Here is an 8,103-nt window from a genome sequence, read left to right on the forward strand (position 1 = left end):
AATTGAGTATAGTTGGCTGACTCATCCTTGAGGGCAATTAGATTACAAATATCAACCGTGTGGTTGTGGTCTAATGTTAAATCTAGCGTCATTTGGAAGTTAGGGAGTCGATTAGTAGTTCGACGTTGACTTGGCATAACTCTAGCATCAACAGATGGTCTGATGGAGTTTAGGGCCTCAAATGGTGGTCTGGCGGAGTTCAGGCCCTTAGGTGGTGGTCTAGTAAAGATGAGGGCCTCAGGTGGTGTTCCGGTGAAGGTGAGGGTCTCAAGCAATGGTCCAGCAAAGGTGAGGGCCTCAAGCGGTTGTCCGTTCAGAGTGAGGGACTCAAGTGGTGGTCCGGCGAAGGTGAGGGCCTAAAGTGGTGGTTCGGCGAGGGTGAGGGTCTCATTTGGTGGTCCAGCAAAGATAAGGGCCTCAAGCGGTGGTCTGGAGAAGGTGAGGTCCTCAGGCGGTGGTCTGGCGAAGGTGAGGGCCTCAGGTAGTGGTCCGACAAAGGTGAGCGCCTTAGGTAGTGGTCCGGTGAGGGTAAGGGCTTCAGGTGGTTGTCCGGCGAAGGTGTGGGCCTCAAGTGGTGGTCCTACGAAGGTGAGGGCCTCAGGCGGTGGTCCGGTGAAGGTGACGACCTCAGGTGGTTGTCCGGCGGACCGACGACATTAGGTGGTGGTCCGATGGAACTCAGGCGGTGGCCTAGGAGGAGCTTCTTCCATGGTCATGTAGTCCTCCATATATCTCACCTGAAAACTCTTAGTTGTTACAATGATGCCATGACCAACTCTTTTCTTTAAGGCTATCTTTTATCCTTTTTCTTGGTTCATGGTTATGCCCCATTCTTTGTCTAATATCTTGTTTATCCTCTCAACAAGCTAGCTTTGCTAATGTCTTGACTAGTTGTGCCAAGAAGTCCAGTTATAATCACCACCCTCACCCATTTATAATTATATTTAAGTTGTAACATTATGATGTCTCAATATGGCCTGCTATGTCTAATAAGAGCCTGATGCAAGGCATATCAAATCAACCCTTAGTGGATTTCATGGCACTAAAGCGGCTCATATCTTGTTTGACTATCTTATATATAATGCATTACCTAATCCTCCACTTTTCCTCCTACCATACTAGTGTAAGGGTTGAAGTTTTTCCACCATTTATACCCCTCTTCTTAAATGCCCCCAAGTTGGGAGAATTATTTTGTTGCTTTTACATGCTGGTAGATGAGTTGGTTGGTTTTGCATTGTACATTGCTTTGTTCATTCATGGTCAACTTTTTATAAAATTTTTATTCCTGATGAAATTGAATGGGAGAGGATTTCTTCCTAGTAACTCTTAACCTTTTAGCACTACCACTAATCTAAGGAGGATCCAAAAAATATTATCCTTTTGCACTAGTTCTCAGTTATGATAGCGAGGCCCTAAGGAGTCGTACTGCCTCACATTCATAACTATATAAAAATGTTGTTACTAGAACAACTACTCATAATCTTCTCGTGTATATTCTAGTGAACTCTTTTTCCATTTCATAAATCTTTGCTAGGCACCCGTAATTTACATGTCATCACTATGCTAGGCTAGAGAAGGTTCGAGTAATCCTTAGTTTGCTACTAAGCTTCTTTCAGTTAACCTTTCATAACCCCTTGAAGATTGATTAATGTGGCCATTAAGGTACTTAAAAGGTCTTCTACTTGATAGGTACAAAGTCATGTCCATTGGCATCTTCGTTGACCTAATTTCTACTAGTTCATCAGTCATACTCGTAAATTTGGCATCTTTGCCAATCATTAAATAAATAAGTTGCCATTTTTTTAGTAGAACGTGCCCATCTTCCAAAGAAGCTAATATTTATCCTTTGGTTGGGAAATGCATCATCTTCTGTAATTTACTAATTTAATTTTCAAGAGGAATGGTTGCCTCTAGTGAGTGCTCCTCTATAATTATTTATACATGATGATTGTAATTTATGCACACTTACTAGCTTTAAACTAGAACCACTTTTCAACCACACCCACCTAATCAAGAGCTGGTTTGCTAAAGCATTGATCAATACATGACATTCATATGATGCATCAACTCGTTGATGTGATGACTTGATTGCACTCAAACTATTGACAAATCATGCATATTAACAATGTCATCACTTATGATCACACATTCCAACCTTAGTCTAATTATAACAAATCGTAAAATCCTACTTATGGAAAACATTATGACTTGTTTTATTAATTTTAATTTTATTTTAGTTTATATAACATCATTTTCTAGAATTTCTAAAGATGTCATGCATATCGTACAATACGATGAAACTCGACGCACAATATGATTTGTCCTTAATTAACTTATTTTAATTAACAACTAATTTATTTATCTTCATCAAAGCATGAAATTAATTTAACTATAATCTGCGTGTGTTTGGTTTTTTTATAAATTATATATACAACATATAAAATAAGAATCATAAAAATATATAAGATTTTACTAATTGGTGATATTTCATTTCCTTGATTGCTTATCTTCTTCAACTTAGGTTAATCACACTTATGTGATTATCATCCAAATCATATGTCCAGTACCATTTGTCTTTCAACATTTAATTTACCTAGCACTTTTAGCTTCCTATAAAACATGAACATATAAATTCATCAGCACAAAATTATCACAACTAGTAATATTTTTAATCATTAAAATTTCAAAAATTTCTATAGGCTCATGAGGTTTAACAAGATTTACCTGCCCTTTAGTCTCCCATGAATGCAATAATTATACAAAAAAAAATGTAGTTTTCCTCATCCATGGAGATGTAATGACGGATGAGAGTAGGGTTATGCACCGCTCCAACCTAAAGCTGATCATAATTGCTATAATAGCTGTAGTAGATAAGGTCAGTATAATGATATCATTCACCTCCCATCTCACATGATTCAACGCTAATTGGGCTTATTTCAGTCCTTCAGCTAATTTTTCTTTGGACAACTCTATCTCTCTTTTCTGAAGATTTATTTGGAGTCACAATTCAATCCATTGTGAGCATCCTGCATCGAGACCTGCATTGAGAGTTTAATGGAAATACAAAACAGAACAAGGAAGAAGTAGTATAAGCTTCAGGAGAATAAGCTATTCATCTCATAGTAACTCTAGTACAATGCAAGCAAGTATATAAGACAAATGCAGGGAACAATACTATAGAAAACGGCTAAAGGCTGACACTGGCAGCTGCCCTGTAAGAGATGGTGCAGCCTTACTCACGTCGGCTTCAAGTGGAGTAGGTTAAGTAACATGTACTAGGGATATACTCTAACAGCCCCCCTCAAACTAAGCATTTGAGGATCAAATGGTTAGTTTGTCACGGAGTGCAGATCTAAGGGGAAAGAGGGGTTTCATTAGAATATCTGCAGTTTGATCCAGAGAATTAAGATGATGAACTGCAATAGCACCATGTTGGATATGATGGCTGATAAAGTGATAGTCTATCTCTATATGCTTGGTGCGAGCATGAAAAATAGGATTGTGAGCTAAGGCAAAGACAGAAGTACTGTTACAAAAGATAGACGTCAGAGATTATTGAGAGTGACTAAACTCAGCCAACAACCGACGAAGCGAGAGAATGTCCGATGTTTCTGAAGATAAGTCATGATACTCAGCTTCAATTGAAGATTTAGCTACCGTGGCTTATTTTTTAACACACCAAGAAACAAGAGTCGATCCAAGATTAGAACAGAACCCATAAATAAACTTACGATCCACATAATCAGAGGCCAAATCAGCATCCACATATATAGTGAGCTGCATATTTCCTGGCACGATAGGTAAGCCATAGGATTTTGTGCCCTGGAGATAACGAAGAACGTGTTTGATTGCTAGAAAATCAGCAATTGTCAGGCTATGCATATGTTGGCAAACAAAATTTACTACATAGGTAATATCATGTCTAGTTATGGTAAGGTAGTTGAGCGAACCAACTAGACGCCTGAATAGTTGTAGATCAGAAAAGGGCTGAGCAGCAGACACCATTTTAGAAGATTTAATAATAATAGGTGTTGATACCAGTTTTGAATTTGTGAACTCGGCGGAAGCTAGAATAGTTGTAGCATATTTAGTTTGACGATAAAATAAGGCATTGGAAGTTTTATGCACCTGAATGCCTAAAAACGTATTAACGGAGCCGAGCTGTTTTAAGGAGAACTTAGACCATAGCATATGCAGTTAATGTTGAATAGATTCAGAATTATTTCTAGTAAATAACAATTCATCAACATATATAAGAAGATAAAGTTGAATAGTAGACTTGTTATAAATAAGAAGTGATGGATCCACCTTGCTAAATATGAACCCAAACTGAACAAAAGATTGTGTAAGTTTGGTATACCATTGGCGAGGAGCCCGTAGCTTTATGCAGTTTGCAAACATAGTGTGGATGTTGAGCATCAATAAAGCCTAGAGGTTTCTTCATAAACACTTTTTCATGAAGATCACCATGAAGAAATGCATTGGAGATATCAAACTGAAGAATTGGCCAATTCTGATGAAGTGCTAGCAAAAAAAGTACTTGATTGGTTGGTAACTTGGCCACCAGGCTAAAGGTCTTATTGAAGTTGATTCCATGCTCTTGGGTAAAGCCTTGTGCAACTAACCTAGCCTTATAACGATCAATTTGACCATTTGATTTCATTTTTAATTTGAAGACCAATATATAACATGAATGGGTTTAGTTGTGGGAGGGGGTATTAGAATCCAAGTGCCTTGCTTTTGAAGTGCCAAAAATTCCTCTGACATAACATTTATCTAAGGTTGACACTTAATTGCTTCTTTATAAGATGTAGGAGTAATAACCCATTGAGGAACCGTAAGCAGATCAAGAATAACTTTGGGCCTTTAATGACCTGTTTTCAACCGAGTTTGCATAGGATGTGTAGAAAGAGGAGGTTGATGTGGATGCTATAGACTTTGTGGAGCTAAAGATGTACCAGAGGAAGAGTTGGATCCATTGGAAGAATTTGGAGATGAGAAGGGCGAAACAGAACCATTTACTGCAGAAACTAGTTGAACCATAGGTAAACTAGATAAAGAGAATTGTGGAGTGAATGAAAGATCTGTAAGAGGAAAAGAAGTTGGCATTAATAGCAAGGGATTTTGAGGTGGAAAAGGTAATGGGTTTGGTGATGATGATGTAGCGGAGTTATATGGAAATATATGTTCATAGAGAATAATAGGACGGGAGACATAGATTCTGTTGGTTTGTGAATTGAAACAACGATAACCCTTATGAGAAGTAGAGTAACCCAGGAATATGCACTCATGAGAGCAAAGAGATAATTTATTTTTGGAATGTGGTTGAAACCAGGGGAAGCATAGACAACCAAATGTTTTCAAATGGTTGTAGGATGGTAATGTGCCATGTAAGAGTTGGTAAGGAATTTGGAGATGACAGGCTTTGGTTGGTAAGATGTTAATGAGATAATTGGAATTCAAGAGAGCTTTATCCCAAAAAATTTGAGGGAGATGAGTAGTATGAAGAAGAGTTTTGGTCGTCTCGAGGAGATGACGATGCTTGCATTCTTCAAGACAATTCTATTCAGGTGTATAAGGGCGGCTAAATTGGTGAGTGATACCATGTTGAGTTAAGTAAGTGCGAAAAAGATGACTTGTGTACTCTCCACCACCATCTGTTTAGAGAGTTTGAATTGATGTATTAAAAGAATTCTTTATAAGCTGATGAAAATGCTAAAAATTCGAGATGGGTTCATCTTTAGAGTGCATAAGATAAAGCCAAATATACCTTGTGTTATCATCTATAAACATAATATAATAACGAAAAACATGAAAAGAAGAGACAGGAGCTAGTCCCCAAACATTGAAATGTATTAATTAAGTACATGACTTGTAGATGAAGTAAAGGGTAACTTGTGGCTCTTGGCTACATTACAAAACATACATATAAAGGTAGAGGGAGGAGTACATATAGCTGGAACAACATTAGAAAGAAATTGCAAAATCCTAAGATTTGGATGACCAAGACATGCATGCCATGGCTCGGGTAAGCAGACCGTGGATTGCAAGGCTTTAGGAGAAGCAGTGGAGTCAGTTTGAACCGGATAAAGCCCATCTTGAGAGCGACAACAAAGAACGATACTATTGTTCGAGAGATCCTTAATAAGAAAGCCATGAGCATCAGACAGGATAGAGCAATTATTATCAGAAGTTAATATGAGAATTGAAAGAAGGTTATGAGAAAGAAGTGGAACATGTAGAAGATTTTTAAGACAAAGCTTACAGTTCGTATCGAGAGAGGAAGAATTCCTTTCACAGTATGTTGAATTGGAAGAGTACTTCCGCTAGCAACTGAGACTGAATTATCTCCATAATACGGTGTTGGTTATTGCAAATGAGTAGCATCAGATGTTAAATGAGAGGATGCACCATAATCTAAGACCCATTCAATGATCGGAGAGGTCACACTGCTGTTGGAGCTGGTCAGCAAGGCACGTGGGTTGGCATTTGGAGCAGTTGGTGCATACTACATATTGCAACGATGCCAACAATTTAGAACAACACGACAAAGTTTTCCACAAATTTTACATGTTGGACGGGTAGCAGCCGGAGTAGAGGGTCGACTGTTATTGTAGATTTGTGTATATGAAGTGTTTGGTCCAGTAGAAACTGTTCTGAAGGGAGCTCCTCTTCCTCTAGATCTTGAGGAAAATCTGCCACGGGATGTGTTAGAATGAACTGTCCACAATGCCGTGTGGTCTGAAGGAGGCAGAACCTCTTTTTGCTGCTCATTTTGTAAGTTGATTTCTTCACTGTACAAGAGGGAATACAACACATCTAGACTAACCATCTGCTGAGTTGTGCAAATAACAGATTTTAATGGAATGTAGACATATGTCAATCCATTCAATGCATGTAAAATAACATCTTCAACATCTATATGCCCTCTGAAAGCTGCTATGTTGTCCACGAGAGCTTTAATTTGAGCAAGGTATTATGTCATGGTAAGCTCTTTCATCTGAATATGGTGCAACTCATTTTTAAGTTGAATTACACGAGAACGATTTGTGGGTTGAAGATATTTTTCGAAAGTTATCTAGATCTCATGAGCACTAGAGAGTGAAAGAATGTATGGACGAACTGAAGCTGAAATTGCATGTAGATAGTATTTCTGAAACCAAATTTTGATTAACAAGCTTTCAGAGACGCAAATCTGAAGTATTTTGATCTGTAGCAGAAGAAGCAGCCAATGTAGTAACACTTCTAGTTAAATAACCTTCAAACCCATTTGTTGAAAATAGCTTAAAATTTGAAGACGCCAAATGGGATAGTTCTCATTTGTGAGTGAAGTAGACACAATGTGCTTCAAATTGCTCATGAGAAACTTTAAGGAAGGAGTAATAGAGATCTCTGCCATTGCGGTAGAGAGAGAGGATGTCGCTGGTGCAGGAGAGGAAGATCCTTGGACGTCATTCGAAGCAATTAAACGAGAAGCTGACCTAATGCTCTGATACCATGTGAGCATCCTGCATTGAGACCTGCATTGAGAGTTTAATGGAATTACAAAACATAACAAGGAAGAAGTAGTAGAAGCTTCAGGAGAATAAGCTATTCATCTCATAGTAACTCCAATACAATGCAAGCAAGTATATGAGACTAATGTATGGAACAAGAACGTAGAAAACAGCTAAAGGCTGACACTGTCTGCTACCCTGCAGGAGATGGTGCACGCGGCCTTACTCATGTCGGTTTCAAGTGGAGTAGGTTAAGTAATATGTACTAGGGATATACTCTAACATCCATAAGGCTACTTATGAAGCAGTTTAACAAAATTTATTTGAATTTTCTACAAGAAGAAAAATAGAAATTCAAGATATATTGATGGGATTTACGTGATAGGCCTCATTCACTTGAATTTATATTGAGATTTTTTATTACATATAATACTCAAAAATATTATAATTATAAGATAAATTCAACAACAATAAAACATATTCTCATATAAATTTTATCTTATTTTTATATTTTTATTAAAATGCATATATTGTTATTAAAATCTTCCGAGCATATACTAAAAAAACTTAAAGGTTTTCGCAACCATTAATAGTAGCACTTTTAGGA

Source organism: Dendrobium catenatum, unplaced genomic scaffold (genome assembly GCF_001605985.2).
Source record: "Dendrobium catenatum unplaced genomic scaffold, ASM160598v2 fragScaff_scaffold_807, whole genome shotgun sequence".
NCBI lineage: Eukaryota > Viridiplantae > Streptophyta > Magnoliopsida > Asparagales > Orchidaceae > Dendrobium > Dendrobium catenatum.